Below are 23,147 nucleotides of genomic sequence, written 5' to 3'. Positions count from 1 at the left end.
GGACAGGAAACATTATGTACTGCTTGTTTTATACATACTGTGAACAGTGGTGTCTGTCCATCAGTTCATCTGTCTCCTGTTTATGACGGCTTCACTTCTCATGTTGAGTGTGAAAAGCTATGGATGAAGTCAAAGTACAACATTAACTATTTAGATAACAGTAGAACAGGTATGAATAATGTTAACAACAAACAGGATATTCTACACTAACTTGTTATGAATTAATAACACTATGTATCAGAATGTGACATAACGGTTTGTTATTGTTAAATTGTTCTTAGCAGAACACTTACTATACAAACATGGAACATCAAACACAGAAAACCAAAACTTATGTAACACACTTACTCTAGAGTATCACACAATCTTGCAATTTGTCTTCAATCACTGCTACACGAGGGCTATTTGCGCTAGTCGGCCATAATGTAGCAGAAAGACCACACATCGCTACCAACCGCCAATTCTTGGTCTACTATTTTATCAACGAATAGTGGGATTGACTGTCATATTATAATGCCCACATGGCTAAAAAGTCGATCATGTTTGGTGTGGCGTGGAGAAGTACACCGGACTTTTGTACCATTTGTTAGTGTATATCTCATCATATGCAAACATGGATCACCATTTGGTTCCTCGACTGAAATCACTACAAGTTGATGTATAGATAAATAATTTACGTAGGTTCTCATACACTGTCTCATCCATTTACTATGATAACTGTATTTATATATACACATATATACGTATGTACATAGATGTAGACGGACGGGAATTTAAATAGAAATGTTGATTGTTATTTTTTCAGGGTAACACTGTCTTCTCAGTCAACGTTGTACGAATGTTGATGACAAAGCTACGTATGGACAATTCCTCAGAAACTGCGCATGTCAGGTAGATATCAGTGGTTGTCTGATTTAATAACAAGCTCAGCGATGGTAAAAACTATTTTAAAATTTGAAGAAAAATAATCATATGAGTATCTAGAAAACTATGGGAAAATATCAGTATATTTAGTGAAGTATTTGTTGTATTTTTTACTTTATAAGTAATTCTATCTTTCTAAAAGTAGTGACATAGAAATTCAAAAATGTTCTGGTGTTTGTCCTGTTTGGCATTGTTTAGATTTTTATTGATTACTTCAATTACCACTCCTACATATTTCACACTTGAACATTGATAATAAAACTGTAAACAGTTTCAGGTTTGTCTTGTTTTCTTTTAATCAATAGCTTAACCTTTTAATGTATTCCCTATACATCAGAATTCCCAGATGTTGAGTGATTTATAGAACTGTGTATTCTTAAAAAAACACATTAACTCATTACAGTAAAATTTATATGAGGCTGTGACTGTTATACAAGATTAAATATTAAAATAAATAGATAGAGCTTAAAGGATTTACCGGAGTTTTCAAAATATATAAAATAAAAATTAGTCGTAGAATCACTAGAAACAAAAGTCCACGAAACGTATTAGGGATTTTATTGGAAAGAAATGTAAACAGCTTTCCAAAGGAAAATAAATGTCAGAAGAGAATAAATAACTGTTTTTATAGGAAAGTCATCAAAACGACTGAGCTTCTTTTCCGTTTACTCGGAATCACTTATCTTCTGCATCAGTCCTCATGACGATACTCACCTACAGAGGGAGTACATGGTAACTAACGCCTTGTTGTAGTCTTCCAAGTAAGTATTTCAAGTCTGATTTTATATGAACGGGAAAAACAGAAAAATGTGGGTGTGGTTCTTACTGGCCATAAATCTGTTATTTTCACATCGCTTTCAAGTCCTTGACAGTGCTGGATATTAAACCTTACGGTCCGTCCAGTTACTATTATTTCTGTATCTTACACAGTTCGTAAGTTTGTGTGTGTTTTCTTATAGTAAAGCCACATCGGGCTATCTGCTGAGTCCGCTGAGGGGAATAAAATCCCTGAATTTAGCGTTGTAAATCCCATACTTACCGCCGTACCAGCGGAGGAGGGACAGTTCGAAAACTGTCTGACAGAATATTTATTAATCACTTCTCTAATATGTCAATGTATGTGTAACCACAACTATCTGGCTATAATTCTTAAGCCTATTGAACTTACTAAAGAGAACAACAGTGGGAAATTATCATTACTTAAACTTAAGTCAAATTATTTATCGACAAACTAACTCAGTGTAACATCTAAACTGGTCATCACCAACCATCGCCAAATCTTGGGCTACTCCTTTACTAACGAATAGTGTTATTGAAGGTCACATAATGACCCCCTCAACGGCTGAAAGAGCGGCCACGTATAGTAACTAAGGAGACAAGATATTAAAAATGAGAACCGAACTGTGCGAAGAAAAAACAAAATCTTATGGAAGAAAGTTTCTCACATTGCTGTTCATGGGTACTTCGTCCAGCACAATTTGTAGGTATAAAGTTTTCTATAAATATTTTAATTGTATATTCCCATGGAAACATTTTATACATCTGAATTAAATTCTTGAAATAAAAAACAAAAGTTAGACAATTAGCAAGTAACATTCACTTTACTCCACAACCAGTGAGAAGCCTAGTAATTAATGTTAGCAAATACTGGTCTGATTTCAATAACGTCGTGTTGAAAAGTTTAGAAAAATTGAACATTTTCTATAAATAAAGAGAGAATCTTTTTACGACACGTACTGCATGGGAAAGGTTTTCGGATTGTTCTAATATACACTATATTTTATTATCTGTTAAATGTGGTACCGTTTATTGAAAAAATAAGCTTTAAACTCCATTTCTTAAAACTGTATAAATTATATCAATAAAAAAAGATATAATCAAATCTTCAGGTTTAGTCCTAGTGAAGGTAGGGCTCTTGTTATACGAAGAGTACTTAATATTCATTTCTATGAAAAACAAACGCTTGTTGTTCGTATCATAGTTACTTTTAAAATCATCCGAATTTAGAATGCTAAAGTGAGAATTTTTTATATATTTTTTTATAGAGACATTTGATAAATAGTAACACACTGTATTTATTATTTCGGTCAAATAGACACAGATATGCACGTCATGTCATTTATGTAATAGTGAGATTAGAAAATATAACTTAATTAATTGTTTATATTGGATTTACCTAAAATATATATCCTGAATATTATATAATGCTGCAGTTGTTAATACGTAACTTAAAATATCTTATATATTCCACATTCACTATTTAAAGCAAAACAAAAATAATACATTATTTCTACCTAAATAACTAAAATACATTGCTGAAATAACAATCATTTAATGAAAACTAAAATATATAGAAAGTAAATTACTAAAAATAACAAAATGATGTACATATTTTAAATGGAACAATTTTAATGAAGACTACATGATATTTGGTGTTGGTTAAAGTTGTTTGATGTAGATGGTTTCTTTAAGTATAAATTCCAGATCAGTGTCATCCTTACAAAGAATATTTATATTTTATCGTTCGTGTCCTGTTTCTTCACTATGTTAGCGTATAAACGAAAACCATGTGTCACCGAACATTTCTCTGTGTTTTCATGAATAATCCCATATTTTATTAGTTCTTACTACTCGATGGCGTTCGGCTTTCTCAGTACATCAGGCCATGCAGTTTTCTTGGGTGAAAATATGGACAAGCCATGAATAAAGATAAATTTGGATGTCTTTAGTCAGAAGAATTTTCTTGTATATGATATGGGGTTAAACCTAATCTGTTCCCATCTCGAAATTACGGGTCACTACGTTGGGTGTAAAATGACATTTTTAATTGTAGATATTCTGGCTGGTAAACCTTGTTTTCCATGTTGGGGGGAGGGACATGTTAGCAAATACAGTACATATAAAGTAGTCCACTTTCTGACCCATGGTAGAGTGGGGAGCATTTTAGTAAACACAATACATATAAATTAGTCCACTTTCTTACCCATAATTATGTGGGGGGCATTCTTACCAATACAATAATTCTAAATGGGTCCACCTTCTTTCCCAGAATACGGTGGGGAGTATCCTTTCCAACACAATACATCTAAACGGGTCCACATTCTTACCCATGTAGTGTGGGAGCATCTTATCAAACACAATGCACATAAATAGTCCGCCTTCCTTCCCAGGATACAGTGGGGAGCATTCTTGCCAATACAATACCTCTTTCCCAGGATAGGGTGGGGAGCATCTTTCCCAACGCAATACATCTAAACGGGTCCACCTTCTTTCCTATGATAGGGTGGGGAGCATTCTAGCGAACATAATACATCTAAATAGGTCATCTTTTTCACATGGTAGAATGGGAAACATCCAAGCTAAGACATTACATCTAAAGTGGTCCACCTTCTTTCCCATGATTGGGTGGGGAGCATTCTTCTTAACGCGATACATCTAAACCGGTTCACCTCTTTTCCTATGATAGAGTGGGAAACATCCGAGCTAAAACATTACATCTAAAGTGGTCCACCCTGTTTCCCATGATTGTGTGGGGGGCATCCTAGCCAATACAATACATCTAAACTGGTCCACCTCCTTTCCATACCAGATCTCCAAAGAACCATCCTGCAGGAGATGGTATGAATGGAGTTTCTCGGTATGTCCTTTGGCTGTTACAGCTCCTTCTGAAACAAGATAAACCTTTTAACACAGTTTAGATATCTTCTCTGTTCATTTGCCTTAGAGATTTGCTCTTTAGACAATTGTCATCTTAACTCATGAGATTTCTCATAATTCAACATATGTCTTCCAACAACCTTAGAAACACCAACTTCCTATTTTCTAGTTCTCTCTATAGTTTTGCGCTCGTAAAACTTAAAAAAAAATTTGTAAATTTACTAGTTTTTAATAACAAATATTTGTTTTGTGTTTCAAATTACATTTTTATCATTTAGTAACTTAGAAGTCCATATTACGATTTCTCTATCCTTTGTGAGAGAAGAATGTTTACACATAAGTGAAATTTCAACAGTGGCGAGGAAGGAAAGTCACGTGTTGATGACGTGACAGCCACTTTTCACATATTAGTGAACACCATCATGTAGTCTGTAACTTTATTCACATCTATTTAACGTGACAGCCACTTTTCATATATTAGTGAACACCATCATGTAACCTGCAAGCTCATTCATATATATTTGCCTCTCTTTCATTCCTTCTATTTCAATAAGAAATTTGGAGGAGGTCAGCTTGTTTGTTTACTTTCATCTACTTCTAAGGTTATGTGAACTTCCCACTGAGGACAGTATTCGACCATCCTCTCATTGTGTGGGCTTAATACCTCATGTATATTCCATTCCAGGTCTTTTTTCCCTCTTTCACAATCCCGTTTGTATAAATCTAATCCGGATGCATTACTTGTTTTTCATCAGTTACTTTCATTTGCATACATACTGATTTTTTTTAGACCAACTACATTTCCAGGACCATATGTCTGGTCCTAGTAGTATTACTATTCCTACATTAAGAATTATAGGTATTTTTACATGCACTATCTAGATTCACAAACTGTATTGTTTTCTGCATTTCTTTACTGTTCAGTATTCTAAGAGAAGTAGCTGAAATTTTAAGATACATTTGTAAATAATAATAATATATAGATGTGTAATGTATTACAACTGAAATGTGATTCTATTTTACAAAATACTAGTCCTCTGGAACAAATGAAAAACAGTTGCACTAATTAAAGGCCAGTTTTGTAATATTTTATATCAGCTGTGATTGCATGTGACTCACTGATTTGTGAATTAAAAATTGTTGTAATTGTGTTATTATACTTTGGATGTTTAACTTAGCTGGAAATTGGCAGTTATAATAAGTTAAACTGGGTGATGAGGTTTGTCAATGACTTATGTTGACTTAAATATTATTCACTAAAACAGTAGTTAAAAAAGGAAATCTCAAATTAAGATGTTGAAATTACATCTTCAGAAACCACGTTTACTGAGTGACTTAAATATCATGATACTCATTTCAATTTCTGTGAGTCAGTCATAGAGACTGGATTAGAAAATTTTACCAATTACACAATAATTTATTCAGGCTAGTTTAATTGTTTATGTGTTCATTACTTGTAATACAAGACATACTCAAGATTAGGGGTTATTATGAGCTGATAATTTGTGTTTAATATGTACAATGGAAATTGTTAGTTTAAGTAATTAGAAAGCTTTCATTGTGACTTAACACTGTGATGTGTGTTGTACTTTTGTTCATTTTCATCTTTCATATAAATACTTTTTTCCAACAATCAGAACATGAAACAAAACTGACAATGAACTGTAGAGCCATGGCAACATATGTAAACCTCTGTAATGATTTTTTTAAATTACATGTACCCTGCTGGCCAAAATCTCAAGGCCAATGAACATAAAGAAAAAATATGCATTTTGCGTTGTTAGACTCAACCACGTATTTGAATAGAGCTTCGAATGATGAAAATAAGAAAAGGGAAAATAAAAATAAAAAAAAATTTTTGGCATTTAATAGTAAAAACGTGAACACTATAAAATTAGCCTAAATACCAGCTGGTCAAAACCATACTAAAAAGAAGTCCTAAACATGGTAGGAAATTACCAACAAGAGGTCTTATTAGTGAGTTGCACGGCCATCATTGCGAATAACTTCAAACATTCGCTTTGGCATGGTCGATATAAACGTTTGCAGAAGGCTGGCTGGAATTTTATTCCAATTGGTGAAGATGGCTTCATGAAGGTCTTGCACTGTTTGGAATTGACGTTCATTACTATAGATTTCCCTTATCATCCACCCCCAAACATTTTTAATGGGGTTCAGCTCGGGCAAACACGCTGGATGACCCAAAAGAATCACGTTATTAGCAATGTAAAAGTCCTTTGTCCTGCAGGCATTGCGGATTGCAGCATTGTCCTGCTGAAAGATCCAGTCATTTCCACATAAGTGAGGGCCTTCAGTCAATAAAGATGTTCTCTCCGACATGTCAGTCTAGCCAGCTGCTGTTTGACGCCCCTGTATAACCTGAAGCTCCACTGTTCCATGGAAGAAGAAAGCACCCCAGATCATGATGGAACCTCCTCCCCTGTGTCGTGTAGAAACTGTCTCTGGTGAGATATCTTTATTGTGCCAGTAACGTTGGAAGCCATCTGGACTATCCAGGTTAAATTTTTTTTCATCAGAGAACAAAACCTTCGTCCACTTTTCTATGTCCGATGTTTGGTGCTTTTCAGCAAAGTTTAACCAAGCTGTTTCATGGTATGGAAGAAGGCATTCACGATTTTTAAATCCTTTCTCTCGTAGATGCCGTCTTATCGATTTTGAGCTGCATTCTGCATCCGTAAGATTATCTGGTTCGATGATCGGCTGGTTTCTTGCTGGATAACTAACTCATCGAAACCTCCTGCTCAACGCCGGCGAAAATTTCTTGGGCCGATCACTTGAAATTCTTGTTCTGTATCCCTCAGGGCCTTTAAGAATTTTACAACAGCAGTTTTGCTACGCCCAATCTCACCAGTGATGGTACATTGAAAGAGATCTTGCTTTCGCCGCTTGACAATTCTGCCAGTTCTATCTCAGTCAACTTTTAGCCTTTAACATGTTTTACCCAATTTAGCACAGGAGGTGTCAGTTGGAGATGTTGACAACGCTAATTCTTGAACACAAATGACTAAATTTGGTTACCTGTTTACTGATTAATACTTCGTTTCAGTATGGTCTTAAAATTTTGACCAGGTAGTATTTAGGCTAATTTCATAGCGTTCACATTTTCCGTATTTTTCTTTAGCTCTAGATGAGTCCACAGATGTTAGCGACACTGCACAGTTGATATTTGGTTTCGATATGTAACTTCAGATCTTCAAGTGAGGGAAGAAATACTTGGCCTTTGTGGATTACGTGATCTAACATGTGGAAAAACATCTTTAAAAAATTTCTTGAAATGTCAAAAAAATTCAATCTGGATTAAAAAAACTGGTTTCTGTCAAAACAGGCGGTGCTCCTGCCATGACTGGAGCTAAATAACAATTTATTTATCTTTTTAAACATAGTTTAATTGAAAATAATGTGAAGTCCACGCTGCCATCTTTCCATTGCATTTTGCGTCAAAAATTTATGTGCTCATATGTCTAAAAGTGATTAATTGAGAAATGTGAAGGACATTGTTATAAAACCATGAATTATATTAGAAGTGGAAGCTCTTTCATCCATCAACAGTTTGTTGAGTCTCTGAAGAAAAGCAGTGACTGTAATTTTTATCATCTTGTTTGATTGTTTTTGAATTTCGCACAAAGCTACTCGAGGGCTATCTGTGCTAGCCGTCCCTAATTTAGCAGTGTAAGACTAGACGGAAGGCAGCTAGTCATCACCACCCACCGCAAACTCTTAGGCTCTCTTTACTAACGAAGAGTGGGATTGAACGTCACATTATTAACGCTCCTACGGCTGAAAGGGCGAGCATGTTTGGCGCGACGGGAATGCGAACCGCGACCCTCAGATTACGAGTCGCACGCCTTAACACGCTTGACCATGCCGGGCCTTTTTATCATCTGATTAAATTTGCAAATGTAAGACGGTTAAGTAGAGGAAAAGTTGAACGATTCACTTCCCCATTTCTTCAAACAAAAGAGTATCTTGTTGAAAAAGGTAAGATTGAAAATTTGTCATGGCAGTGTGATTTGTACATTCTGTGCGACATGATGGCTCACGTGAATGATCTGAATACGAAGCTTCAGGGAAGAGGAAGAATAATAAGCGAGCAATCACAGTCTATTCATGAATTTCAATTGAAGCTAAACATCCTTGCGAAACAATTACAAAAGAATGATAAGACACATTTTGCAAATTTGAATAGTTTTCTAGAAGATAGTTAGAGCTATGAGTTCTCTAATGCTAAAGATGATCTCTATTTTCTCAAGTCTAGATACAGATCTCGGCTTAATGACAAATTTAGAGCCAGAGCCAAAATGCTCATGGAGCATAGATATTCAGTTAAATTTCACGAAACTTGTTGATGAAACTCCATCTATTTTCACATTGATGGTTATTTGAAATACAGTTATTTTGATTAAACTAACATCTTTATTTTTTAATAGTGTGGCAAACGTTGTTTTCATTAGCCACAGTTGTTGTGGCCACTGAAAAATAAGTTGTCCATCCCTCCTCTAGAGTACCACACAATCTTACAATTTGTTTTTATTAGGGATAGTAACTTGTGTTCTTTAAGGTTTAAAATATACAAATAGATACTGCTAAAAATAATCTAATCATAATCGATGATGTCGAGAAAACCCACTTGTAGAGATAAATATATTTGTAAAAAACGGCTCGTTTGGGTTGAGAAATTTTTTTACGTAGAGGATCGAACAATGTTTCGCAAAATGGAATCCAGATTCAAAAAACCTTCACACGTTTTCGAACACTACAATTCAAATAAACACAACATAACCACAGAAAACACTCAAATACTAAATAAAGGAACAAACATAAACAAACGCAAAATTTAAGAAGCCTTACTTATACAACAACTCAAGCCCAAAATAAACCAATACAAATGAACACCTTTACACCTATATTAAAAATAATAAAATAGATAATATAAAATTGCATATTCAAACATCTAAACGCGCCCTCTACATTCCGACACTCAGTTGCACAAACCCTTTCAAACATGTGGTCAGCTTCCGGTCAGTTACCTCTTCCTTTCTTTGTGAACCTGAATGACCGAAGAAGGTCGTTGTTCGCTCGTCTACGTAAAAAAAAAATAAAAAAATTCTCAACCCAAACCAGTCGTTTTTACATATATATTTTAATCTAATCATAACACATTTTGTGGTTCACTCTATTCTGAAATTTCTTACAGTACAAACATATAATATATATAGATAGAAATGTATATAATATATAAATCAACAGACGAGAAATATGACTTCTCACATCTCAAATTTCTTACTGAGATCTACACCAACAAACGATTATACAAGTGATCGTAAAGAACGACCCTTTATTTAAACTCTGTACAATTTATTAACTAAGTTTAAAAGATAAATTTTCTTTTTTATAACTTTACTTTTAACATCTGACTTTTCCCACTGTTAACCCTCACTTATAAGTTTAATATTTCTGCCATTTTCCTTCTCTCTCGGTTTCGTCATTTTATTACAACAATTGATTCACTAGTATTGTTACACCTCCAACCAATAAAACTGTGGAAAGCAAGATTAAATAGAATATTGAATATTTGTGTATAGTAACTAAGGCGACAAGTTATTAACGTAGAAAGCGAAATGTGGAAAGAAAAAACAAAATTTTATAGTCGAAAGTTTCTCACCTTACATTCCACGGACATTTCTACCAGCACAATTTGAAGGTATAAAGTTTTGTATAAATATTTTAATTGTAAATTCAAATAAGATCATTCGTTAAATCTGAATTAAATTCTTGAAATAAACAAAAGTTGCACATTTTGCAAATATCATTTACGTTACTCTTAACTGCGAGAGGCTTAGTAATTAGTGTTAGCGAACACTGAGCTGTTTTAGATAGCGTAATTCTGAAAACTTTAGAAAAGTGAAGGTTTCTAAGAAAAAATAAAGATTTTTTTACATCAAGTACTGCAGGGGAAAAGTATTCGGATTGTGCTGATACAAACCATAATTTTTTATATATTAACTGTGGTACCGTTTATTGAAAGAAGTTTTTCTCTTAAACTTCATTTCTTAAAACGATAAACACTGAATTTAAGTGGTGGAAAAGAGAAATAAAGACCTTTAGCTAGCACTGAATTACACTGATAACTTATGTTACAATTACTTAGGTTAACAATCAGGTCGCCAGGATGAAACTAGGAGTAAACGTTATTGGTCAATCAATCCAGCCTCAAATTTTGAACATGTTCACGTCGAGGAATTTGTCTTCGGTCCACTGGTACCACTTGTTTAGTATACCGGTGTAATCAACGCTGTTAACAACGATTGTAAGGTAAGTAGAGTACACATTGAACTGTTTCAGTAAGTTTGTGTGTTGGTGTGTAGTGATCTCTAGATGCCTCTCTTCTTTCACTGCTAAATTACGGACGACTAGCGAAGATAATCCTTGGATAGCTTGGAGCCAAATTTAAAACAAGCCAACAGTCTCTTTAGAGAAATTTGATAAGCTAACGAAAATTTTGGTTTGGTTTTTTAAATTGGAGAAACTTTGGAATAACGTGAAGAAGCTTGAATTCTGAAAAAAAGCAAATGTTAAGGTTTACTTTTTAAGTACCATTTTTCAGAGGCACAACTTACAGGCAACAGTTCATTTACTTATGATCATATCTGGGTATTAGCGATCGGTGTGTCGACGGAAAACGATTTTTGACGATTTATAGGATAACTATATTGGAGATGAAGAAACAGTTTCATGTAACAGCAGGAACAGAGATAAAGTTTTCGGAATTCTACAGATTCCGTCTTCATTACTTTAAAGCAAAATAAAAAAATATATTTCTAACTGAATAACTAAAATACATTGCTGAAACAACGATATTTTAATCAATACAAAAATACAAAGAAAGTAAATTACTAACAATAAAAAATGCTGTACGTATTTTAAATGGTATAATTTTAATGAAGGTTACGTGATATTTGGTGTTGGTTAAAGTTGTTTAATGTGAATGGTTTCTTTAAGTATTGATTCCAGATCAGTGTCATCCCTACAAAGAATATTTATATTTTATTGTTCGTGTCCTGTTTCTTCACTATGTTGGTGTATAAACGAAAACCATTAGTCACTCAACTTTTTTTTTGTATTTTCATGACCAATACCATATTCTATTAACTCTTACTACTAGATGGCGTTGTGTTTTGTCAATGCGACAGCAATTGCTGTCTTCACACGTGAAAATACGGAGGAGCCATGAACAAATATGGATTTAGATGTCTTTTTAGTCAGAACAATACCATGTACATGATATGGGGTTAAAACTCAACTGGAACTAAAACATACTTTGTGAGTTATGACAAAGCAACTACCTATCACCATATTGCTCTGTGCTCTTCGTGTTTTTAGCCTATCGTTTTACTTCAGTTTTTTTATCCTACCACGACTTATGAACATCTATCAGATGTTGAGTGCACACCCACCTATCAAATTTTAAACTTTTAAGTAAAAATAATTATAAATCTGTACGAACAGTTTTACTCAAAATTTATAATTTTGTGACATTTATTCAATGTAAGTCACAAAGAAATATGAAATCCATCCAGACTTTCATGTTTATTTATATGTGACCAGATTCTACAGTAAACAGTTAATCTTTTTAATTAATTTTAACCCCTAATCTTAAAGCCTATGGATGTGTTTGTTAACAAATCTTTATTACTTGATAGACTGAACAACCACCAATGAAGACCGACTTTCAAAGTAGCTGTAGTCAACATCTGAATGTGATCACTTTATGTATACTGTGTTTGTTTGTTTTGAATCTCACACAAAGCTACTCGAGGGCTATCTGTGCTAGCCGTCCCTAATTTAGCAGTGTAAGACTAGAGGAAGGCAGCTGGTCATCACCACCCACCGCCAACTCTTGGGCTACTCTTTTACCAACGAATAGTGGGATTGACTGTCACTTTATAACGCCCCCACGGCTGAAAGGGCGAGCATGTTTGGTGCTTAGGGGATGCGAAGCCGCGACCCTCAGATTACTAATCGCACGCCTTAACACGTTTGGCCATACCGGGCCATCGTATACTGTGAACCGTGGTGTCTGCTCGTCAGTTCATCTGTCTTCTGTATATGATGGGCACTCCTCGTGTTGAGTGTGAAAAGCTACGGATGAAAATAAAGTTCAATATTAACTCTATACATAACTGTAGAACAGGTGTGGAAAATGTTGACAACAAACAGGACATTCTACACTAACTTGTTATGAGTTAATAACACTATCATATACATATCAACATGTGACTTAACGGTGTGTTATTGTTGAATGGTTCGTAATAGAACGCTTCTTATACAAATGAGTTAATCGCAGTGAGTAAATCCTTTCAACTTTAATCGTTTTTTTTTCTCAGCAGCATCTATTTGTGTACTTTAACCTAATGAAACATTTTATGGTTCTCTCTATTTTTATATTACATGTAATACAAATATACATATAAATCATCAGATGACCAGTATGAATTTTCACATATCAAACTTGTTACTCTGAGATCTTCACCAACAAACTGTTATACACGTGATCGTGAAGAACGACCCTTTATTTACACTCTATGTACAACTTCTAAAAAGTTTAAAAGATATTTTCATTTTATAACTCTACTTTTAACGTCTTCTAACTTTTCCCACTGTTATCCCACACTTATCAGTTTTCAGTGATGTCGAGAAACCCACTTGTTGAGAAATTTATATGCAAAAACGGCTCGTTTAGGTTGAGAAAATATTTTACATAGAAGAACGAACAACGTTTCGACCTTCTTCGGTCATCGTCAGGTTCACAAAGAAAGAGGTAACTGACCGGAAGCTGACCACGTGTTTGAAAGGGGTTGTGTAACTGTGTGTTGAAATGTAGAGGGCGGTATTAGATGTTTGAATATATAATTTTATTTATTTTATTATATTATTAAAGGTATAAAGGCGTTCCTTTATATTGGTTTATTTTGGTTTAAGTTGTTGTATAAGTGAGGCTTATTTAATTTTGCGTTTGTTTATGTTTGTTTCTTTATTTAGTATTTGAGTGTTTTCTATGATTATGTTGTGTTTATTTGACTTGCAGTGTTCGAAAACGTGTGAAGGTGACTTTTATGTTCTTTGAATCTGGTTTCCATTTTTCTACTTGTTTCTCCAATATAGAAGTCGTGGCAGTTATCACATTGTATTTTATAAATAATGTTGGTGTGGTGTTTGTCAGTGTAGTTTTTACATAGTATAGACCCTCAGTTTGTGCCTGGTTTTGAATAAATTTGGTATTAACTGGAATGTCATATTTTGTTACTAATTTTGCCAAATGTTATCAGTTTTATATTTCTGTTATTTTCATTCTATTTTGCTTACGCGATTTCTTTACGAAACTGAATCACCAGTATTGTTACAGCTCCAACCAATACAAACTGTGAAAGACAACAATAAAACGGGACCACATTATTAGTAAATATTTCTATACAGTAACTATGGAGACCAGATATTAAAATAAAAACCAAACGGTGCGAAGAAAGAACAACATTTTGGATGAAAAGGTTTCTCACCTTACATTCCACGTATACTTCGACAAGTACGATTTGTAGGTATAAAGTTTTGTATAAATATTATGTTCACATAAGGTCATTCTATAAATCTGAATTACATTTTTGAAATGAGAAACAATTACGTTACTCTAAAACCTGCGAGAGGCTTAGTAATTAGTGTTAGCGAACACTGGATTGTTTCAGATAGCGTCGTATTGAAAAATTTAGAAAAAGTAAACATTTTCTGAGAAAAAAAATCATTTTACAGAAAGTACTGCAGGGGAAAATCGTTCGGTTTGTGGCAATGTAAACAGTACTTTTTTATCTGTTTATTGAAAAAATAAGTATTTTAAGCTCCATGTCTTAAAATTATATTTATAAATTACATCAATAAAGATGTAATCAAACCTTCAGTTTTAGTACAGGGATGGATGAAGGATTTTTTTGGTAGGGGGAGTATGATCGACTAAGTAACAGTGACTTAAACCTGACCAGAAGTAAACTTTTCCTTTTTAGTGCAACGTTAATTTCATGAAATTCATTTAGAAACAAATAAAAGAAATATATATGACTATGAATTTTCATTTATTGATTTTATTCCAAAATATCAAGTTACAAGTAATCGTACACAATTTTGGTATGGTCAGTGAGGGGATGCATCCCCCATCCCCTCTCTGGATCCATCCCTGGTTTACTCCCAGTGAAAGTCGTGTTCTTGTTACAAGGACAGTACTTAAAATTCTGTTCTATAATAAACAAAGGTTTGTTGTACGTATTGTAATTTTTTTGTTTTGTATTTATCTGAATTTAGAATACCAAAATGGGAATCTTACAGATTTTTGTCTATGTTACAATGTAACACGTAGTGATACAATGTATTTATTATTTTTGTTATAAAGATACAAATATACACGCTGTGTTCTTTGTATAATAATAAAATTAGAACTTATAACTTAAATAATTATTCATGTTCGATTTACAAAAGATGTATATATTCAACATTATTTTATGCTTCAATTGTTAACACAGTCTGTAATAAGTTGTTGTACTATTAATTAACTTTGCTATAAGTTCGCGATTTCAGTGAATTTTGTATAATTATGTCTATATATAATCCACAATAGGAATTTAATATACTATGATGGTTTACCCGGTGTCGTATCATTATTACTAACAACAACTTAATACACTGTGATGGTTTACCTGGTGTCGTATCATCATTACTAACAACAATTTAACATACTATGATGGTTCACCTGGTGTCGTATCATCATTACTAACAACAATTTAATATACTATGATGGTTCACCTGGTGTCGTATAATCATTACTAACAACAATTTAATATACTGTGATGGTTCACCCGGTGTCGTATCATCATTACTAACAACAACTTAATACACTGTGATGGTTCACATGGTGTCGTATCATCATTACTAACAACAATTTAATATACTGTGATGGTTCACCTGGTGTCGTATCATCATTACTAACAACAACTTAACACACTGTGATGGTTCACCTGGTATCGTATCATCATCACTTAGAAGAACTTAATATACTGTTATGATTCACCTGGTGTCGTATCATCATAACTAACAACAACTTAATATACTGTTATGGTTCACCTCGTGTCGTATCATCATTACTAACAACAATTTAATATACTGTGATGGTTCACCTGGTGTCGTATTATCATTACTAACAACAATTTAAAAAACTGTGATGGTTCAACTGGTGTTGTATCATCATTACTAACAACAACTTAATATACTGTGATGGTTCACCTGGTGTCGTATTATCACTACTAAGAACAACTTAATATAGTGTGATGGTTCACCTGGTGTCGTATCATCATTACTAACAACAATTTAATATACTGTGATGGTTCACCTGGTGTCGTATCATAACTACTAAGAACAACTTAATATACTCTGATGGTTTACCTGGTGTCGTATCATCACTACTAAGAACAACTTAATATACTGTGATGGTTCACCTTGTGTCGTATCATCATTACTAAGAACAACTTAATATATTGTGATGGTTCACCCCTTGTCGTATCATCATTACTAACAACAATTTAATTGACTATGATGGTTCACCTGGTGTCGTATCATCATTACTAACAACAACTTAATATACTGTGATGGTTCACCTGGTGTCATATCATCATTACTAACAACAATTTAATATACTGTGATGGTTCACCTGGTGTCGTATCATCACTACTAAGAACAACTTAATATAGTGTGATGGTTCACCTGGTTTCGTATCATCACTACTAACAACAACTTAATACACTATGATGGTTCACCTGGTGTCGTATCATCATTACTAACAACAACTTAATATACTGTGATGGTTCACCCGGTGTCGTATGATCATTACTAAAACGTTTACGACATTTTTATTTCTACGATCTCTCAGGTATCTTTGGAATGTTACCTCACGTTGGGTGACAATCAGTTAAGGTCCATTGATAATGTGGTAGAGTTTACAAGAATAAGCAATATTTTAATCAAGTTCTCATTTTAGTTAGGACTTATTTACATTGATTATTTATAATTATATAGGTTAACAATCTGTTCATTATGATAAAACTAGAATTGAATGCTGTTAGTTTGTCAATTCAACCTCAAAGTTTGGACATGTTCACACTGCACAATTTGTCTTCGTTCCATTGGTTCCACTTGTTTAGTGCAATGGTGTAATCAACACTGGTATCAATGATTCTAAAGTTAGTACAGTACACTTTGAACTTTTCCAGTAAAATTATGTTCTGTTGATGTTTTGTACGAAACTGTTGATCCAACGTTTACTTCACCAAATATGCTTTCCTTTATGACACGTGACTGGGCGGTATATTGTTACAATCAATCCAACAGTTTCTTTGTAAAACAGTGGATGGTAATCACTAGAGTACCTTTCCTCTTTTCTTTCACTGCTAAATTACTGACGGCTATAACGGATAGCCCTCGTGAACATTTGGTCAAAATAAAGAAACCAGTAGTCTTTTTAGATAAATCTGATAATTTAAGGAATTTATGAAAGTTTGGTTTCGTTCACTAAAATGGAGAAACTTTGGAATGATGTATCAAAGACTGCATTCTGAAAGAAAGCAAATTTCAAAGTTGACGTTTTTAACTTTAATGCCCCATTTTTCAGATTCACAGCATACTGGCGTTCAGTTTTTGAATATAACAGACTTTACTCTCTTCACTCGTGACCGCCATGGGGTAAGGTTTTTTCGTTTCGTGAACGGGCGCCAAATAATAAGTTAGCCAAATACCAACCCAGAAACACACACACTCGAGAAATATGGACAAGCCAACCCAGAAACACACACACTCGTGAAATATGGACAAACCAACCCAGAAACACACACACTCACACTGTGAAATATGGACAAGCCAACCCAGAAACACACACACTCGTGAAATATGGACAAACCAACCCAGAAACACACACACACTCGTGAAGTATGGACAAGCCAACCCAGAAACACACACACTCGAGAAATATGGACAAACCAACCCAGAAACACACACACTCGAGAAATATGGACAAACCAACCCAGAAACACACACACTCATGAAATATGGACAAACCAACCCAGAAACACACACACTCGAGAAATATGGACAAACCAACCCAGAAACACACACACTCGAGAAATATGGACAAGCCAACCCAGAAACACACACACACACAGTGGAATATGGACAAACCAACCCAGAAACACACACACTCGTGAAATATGGACAAACCAACCCAGAAACACACACACTCACGTGAAATATGGACAAACCAACCCAGAAACACACACACAGTGAGAGTATGGACAAAACCCAGAAACACACACACTCGTGAAATATGGACAAACCAACCCAGAAACACACACACTCGTGAAATATGGACAAGCCAACCCAGAAACACACACACTCGTGAAATATGGACAAGCCAACCCAGAAACACACACACTCGTGAAATATGGACAAGCCAACCCAGAAACACACACACACACACTCGTGAAATGGACAAGCCAACCAGAAACACACACACTCGTGAAGTATGGACAAGCCAACCCAGAAACACACACACTCGAGAAATATGGACAAGCCAACCCAGAAACACACACACTCGTGAAATATGGACAAACCAACCCAGAAACACACACACTCAGAAATATGGACAAGCCAACCCAGAAACACACACACTCGTGAAATATGGACAAGCCAACCCAGAAACACACACACACTCGTGAAATATGGACAAACCAACCCAGAAACACACACACACTCATGAAATATGGACAAGCCAACCCAGAAACACACACACTCGTGAAATATGGACAAGCCAACCCAGAAACACACACACTCGTGAAATATGGACAAACCAACCCAGAAACACACACACTCGTGAAATATGGACAAGCCAACCCAGAAACCACACACTCGTGAAACAAAGGATGGGGCCAACCCAGAAAAAACACAATACTCTCGTGAAATATGGACAAATGGCAGAACCCAGAAACACACACACTCATTGAAATATGGACAAGCCAACCCAGAAACACACACTCGTGAAATATGGACAAACCAACCCAGAAACACACACACTCGTGAAGTATGGACAAACCAACCCAGAAACACACACACTCGTGAAATATGGACAAACCAACCCAGAAACACACACACTCGTGAAATATGGACAAGCCAACCCAGAAACACACACACTCGAGAAATATGGACAAGCCAACCCAGAACACACACTCGTGAAATATGGACAAACCAACCCAGAAACACACACTCTCACTGAGAAATATGGACAAGCCAACCCAGAAACACACACACTCGAGAAATATGGACAAGCCAACCCAGAAACACACACACTCGTGAAGTATGGACAAACCAACCCAGAAACACACACTCAGTGAAAGTATGGACAAGCCAACCCAGGAAACACACACTCTGAGAAATGGACAAACCAACCCAGAAACACACACACTCGAGAAATATGGACAAGCCAACCCAGAAACACACACACACTCGAGAAATATGGACAAGCCAACCCAGAAACACACACACACACTCGTGAAATATGGACAAGCCAACCCAGAAACACACACACACTCGTGAAGTATGGACAAACCAACCCAGAAACACACACACTCGAGAAATATGGACAAACCAACCCCAGAAACACACACACTATGGACAATGCCAGAACACCTCGAGAAACACACACACACAGTGAAATATGGACAAACCAACCCAGAAACACACACACTCGTGAAATATGGACAAACCAACCCAGAAACACACACACTCGTGAAGTATGGACAAACCAACCCAGAAACACACACACTCGTAAAATATGGACAAGCCAACCCAGAAACACACACACTCGTGAAGTATGGACAAGCCAACCCAGAAACACACACGCACTCATGAAATATGGACAAACCAACCCAGAAACACACACACACTCGAGAAATATGGACAAGATAACCCTGAAACACACCTCGTGAAGTATGGACAAACCAACCCAGAAACACACACACTCGTGAAATATGGACAAACCAACCCAGAAACACACACACTCGTGAAAATATGGACAAACCAACCCAGAAACACACACACTCGTGAAGTATGGACAAACCAACCCAGAAACACACACACTCGTGAAATATGGACAAGCCAACCCAGAAACACACACACTCGAGTGAAGTGTGGACAAGCCAACCCAGAAACACACTCACCGTGAAGTAGTGGACAAACCAACCCAGAAACACACACTCATCGAGAAATATGGACAAACCAACCCAGAAACACTCACACCTCGTGAAGTATGGAAAAGCCAGCCCAGAAACACACACACTCGTGAAATATGGACAGTTTTCAGCCAAGACACACACACTCAGTGAAATATGGACAAACCAACCCAGAAACAATCATTGAAATATAGAAAGTCATGAACAAATTTATGTACAAAAATGCTCGTTTGGGTTGAGAAAATATTTTACATAGAAGAGCGAACGACGTTTCGACCTTCTTTAGTCATCGTCAGGTTCACAAAGAAGAGGTAACTGACCGGAAGCTGACCACATGTTTGAAGGGGTTGTGTAACTGTGTGTCGAAATGTAGAGGGCGGTATTAGATGTTTGAATATAATTTTATTTATTTTATTATATTAATATAGGTATAAAGGCGTTCCTTTATATTGGTTTATTTGGGTTTAAGTTGTTGTATAAGTAAGGCTTCTTTAATTTTGCGTTTGTTTATGTTTGTTTCTTTATTTAGTATTTGAGTGTTTTCTATGGTTATGTTGTGTTTATTTGACTTGCAGTGTTCGAAAACGTGTGAAGGTGACTTTATGTTCTTTGAATCTGGTTTCCATTTTCTACTTGTTTCTCCAATATAGAAGTCGTGGCAGTTATCAAATTGTATTTAATAAATAATGTTGGTGTGGTGTTTGTCAGTGTACTTTACATAGTATAGATCTCAGTTTCGTGCCTGGTTTTGAATAAATTTGGTATTAACTGGAATGTCATATTTTTATTACTAATTTTTTGCAAATGTTGGTTATTTGTTTGCTGATGTCAGGAATATATGGTATACAACAGTATATGGTTTCGTGGTTTTGATTCGTGAGCTGTATTTACTTTAGTTGGTTGATTTTGCTTTCTGTCTGGGTGTGTGCGTATAATGTTTTCTACGGTTTGTGGAAACTTATTGATGTTGATGAAGTATTGTTTTATTTTGTTTAATTCATCGTTAATTTTATCTGGTGAGCATAGTTTTATGGCTGTGTTTATTTGGTTTCTTAGTATGTTGAGGTTTGTTTTTTTTCATGTGCTGAGTCCCAAGGAATGTATAGTCAGTATGGGTGATTTAAGCAATTAACACAGCATTACATCCACCACTATACTGGTACAGATATATAGATGACACGTTTGCGGGATTCAAATCTACAGAACACATACTTATTTTTTTCAATCACATTAACTCTATACATCCCAACATTAACTTCACATGTGAACAGGAAGAAAGCAATCAAATATCATTTCTTAACCTCAAAATTACAAGAACTGACACACAATTCAAAACAGAAATCCACCGAAAAATCACCCATACTGGACTATATACATTCCTTGGGACTTAGCATGAAACAAAACAAAACTCAACATACTAAGAAACCAAATAAACACAGCCATAAAACTATGCTCACCAGATAAAATTAACGATGAATTAGACAAAATAAAACAATACTTCATCAACATCAATAAGTTTCCTCCACAAACCGTAGAAAACATTATAAGCACACCACAGAAAGCAAAATCAACCAACTAAAGTAAATACAGCTCACAGATCAAAACCACGAAACCATATGCTGCTGTATACCATATATTCCTGACATCAGCAAACAAATAACCAACATTTGGCAAAATGGTAACAAAATATGATGACATTCCAGTTAATACCAAATTTATTCAAAACCCGGCACAAAACTAGGGTCTATACTATGTAAAAACTACACTGACAAACACCACACCAACATTATTTATAAAATACAATGTGATAACTACCACGACTTCTATATTGGGAAATAAGTAGAAAAATGGAAATCAGATTCAAAGAACATAAAGTCACCTTCACACGGCTACTGCAAGAATCAAACATAAACACAACATAACCATAAAAAACTCAAATACTAAATAAAAAACAAACATAAACAAACACTGAAACTTACTTACAACAACAAACTAATATAAAGAACGCCTTTATACCTATATTATTAATAAAATTATATTCAAACATCTGGCCTTCACCCTCTACATGACACACAGTTACAACCCCTTTCAAATGTGGTCGCTTCCGTCGTTCCTCTTTCTTTAATGAACCTGACGATATAGAAGAGTCGAAAACGTTGTTCGCTTCTATGTAAAATATTTTCAACAAACTTTCCGTTTACATATAAACCCCTCTCAACAAGTGGGTTTCTCGACATCACTGATCACTTTGTCATGAACAAAGGTAAATTCGGATGTTGTTAGTTGGGAAAATCCATGGGTATGATAAGGTGTTAAATAATCTGGAACTATAACATAACATGGGTTATAAAAGAAACAATTATCTATCACCTATTGCTGTGTGCTTTTTGTTTTTCATCTATCTTACTCCTTTTTTTTTACCCTACCCCGATTTGGGAGCACCTATCACATGTTGGTGCACACCCACATATTATATTTTAAACTTTAAGTAAAACATAATGATAAATGTATACTAACAGTTTTATTCATAAATACTTTAGACTTTATAATTATAAATCATTCATTCAGTGTATCTCAAGAATTTAAACCAATCAAACTTTTATGTTTGTTTAAATGTGAACTCTGACGAGTTTCTCCAGTAGACAATCTACCTGTTGACTCCAAATCCATGATTGTATTTGTTAACTAATTATCATTTCTACACATAATAATTACTCATGTCTTGTTTTTGTACAATTTTTCTTAGTGGTTTACTAACAACAATCTTTTTATTTTTACTCATGTATGATATTACAGAATGAATCTAAACAGCAACAAAAGAAGAATGACTTTGAAAGTGGATACAGACAATATTTGAATGTGATCGGACATTTTGTACTACTTGTTTTATACATACTGTGAACAGTGGTGTCTGTTCATCAGTTCATCTGTCTCCCTGTTTATAACGGCTTCACTTCTCATGTTGAGTGTGAAAAGCTATGGATGAAGTCAAAATTACAACATTAGCTTTGTAAATAACAGTAGAACAGGTATGAAAAACTTATATATTTTTATTGTAACTTATATATTATTCTCACTTGTATTATCTAGATTTAGAAACTTTGAAATATTTGGGACATGTTTGCAAAGTGACCAATTGAGTTCAGATCAACTGCTCAGCACACAGTTATCCTATTTCCTGACCCTTCACTGTATACCTCCTTACCTTTTGTCTCACCAGAACACAACAAATATGAG

General features: G+C 34.9%; 1 protein-coding gene across 2 annotated transcripts in view; it reads right to left on the bottom strand.

Moving 5' to 3' along the window:
• Window positions 1-23,147, bottom strand: part of LOC143243070 (uncharacterized) — a 698,461-nt gene that overhangs the window by 256,457 nt on the left and 418,857 nt on the right. Inside the window, exon 4 of one of the 2 annotated variants that reach the window (XR_013023846.1) lies at window positions 22,845-22,886. The exons of the other annotated variant lie outside the window; for it this stretch is intronic. The gene's annotated coding sequence lies outside the window, so the exon portion shown is untranslated. Of the gene's footprint in view, window positions 1-22,844; window positions 22,887-23,147 lie in introns of those variants that run through there. 2 annotated transcript variants of the gene reach the window in all.

This window comes from Tachypleus tridentatus, unplaced genomic scaffold, assembly GCF_004210375.1.
Source record: "Tachypleus tridentatus isolate NWPU-2018 unplaced genomic scaffold, ASM421037v1 Hic_cluster_2, whole genome shotgun sequence".
Taxonomy (NCBI): domain Eukaryota; kingdom Metazoa; phylum Arthropoda; class Merostomata; order Xiphosura; family Limulidae; genus Tachypleus; species Tachypleus tridentatus.
This window is presented reverse-complemented; position numbering and strand designations above follow the sequence as displayed.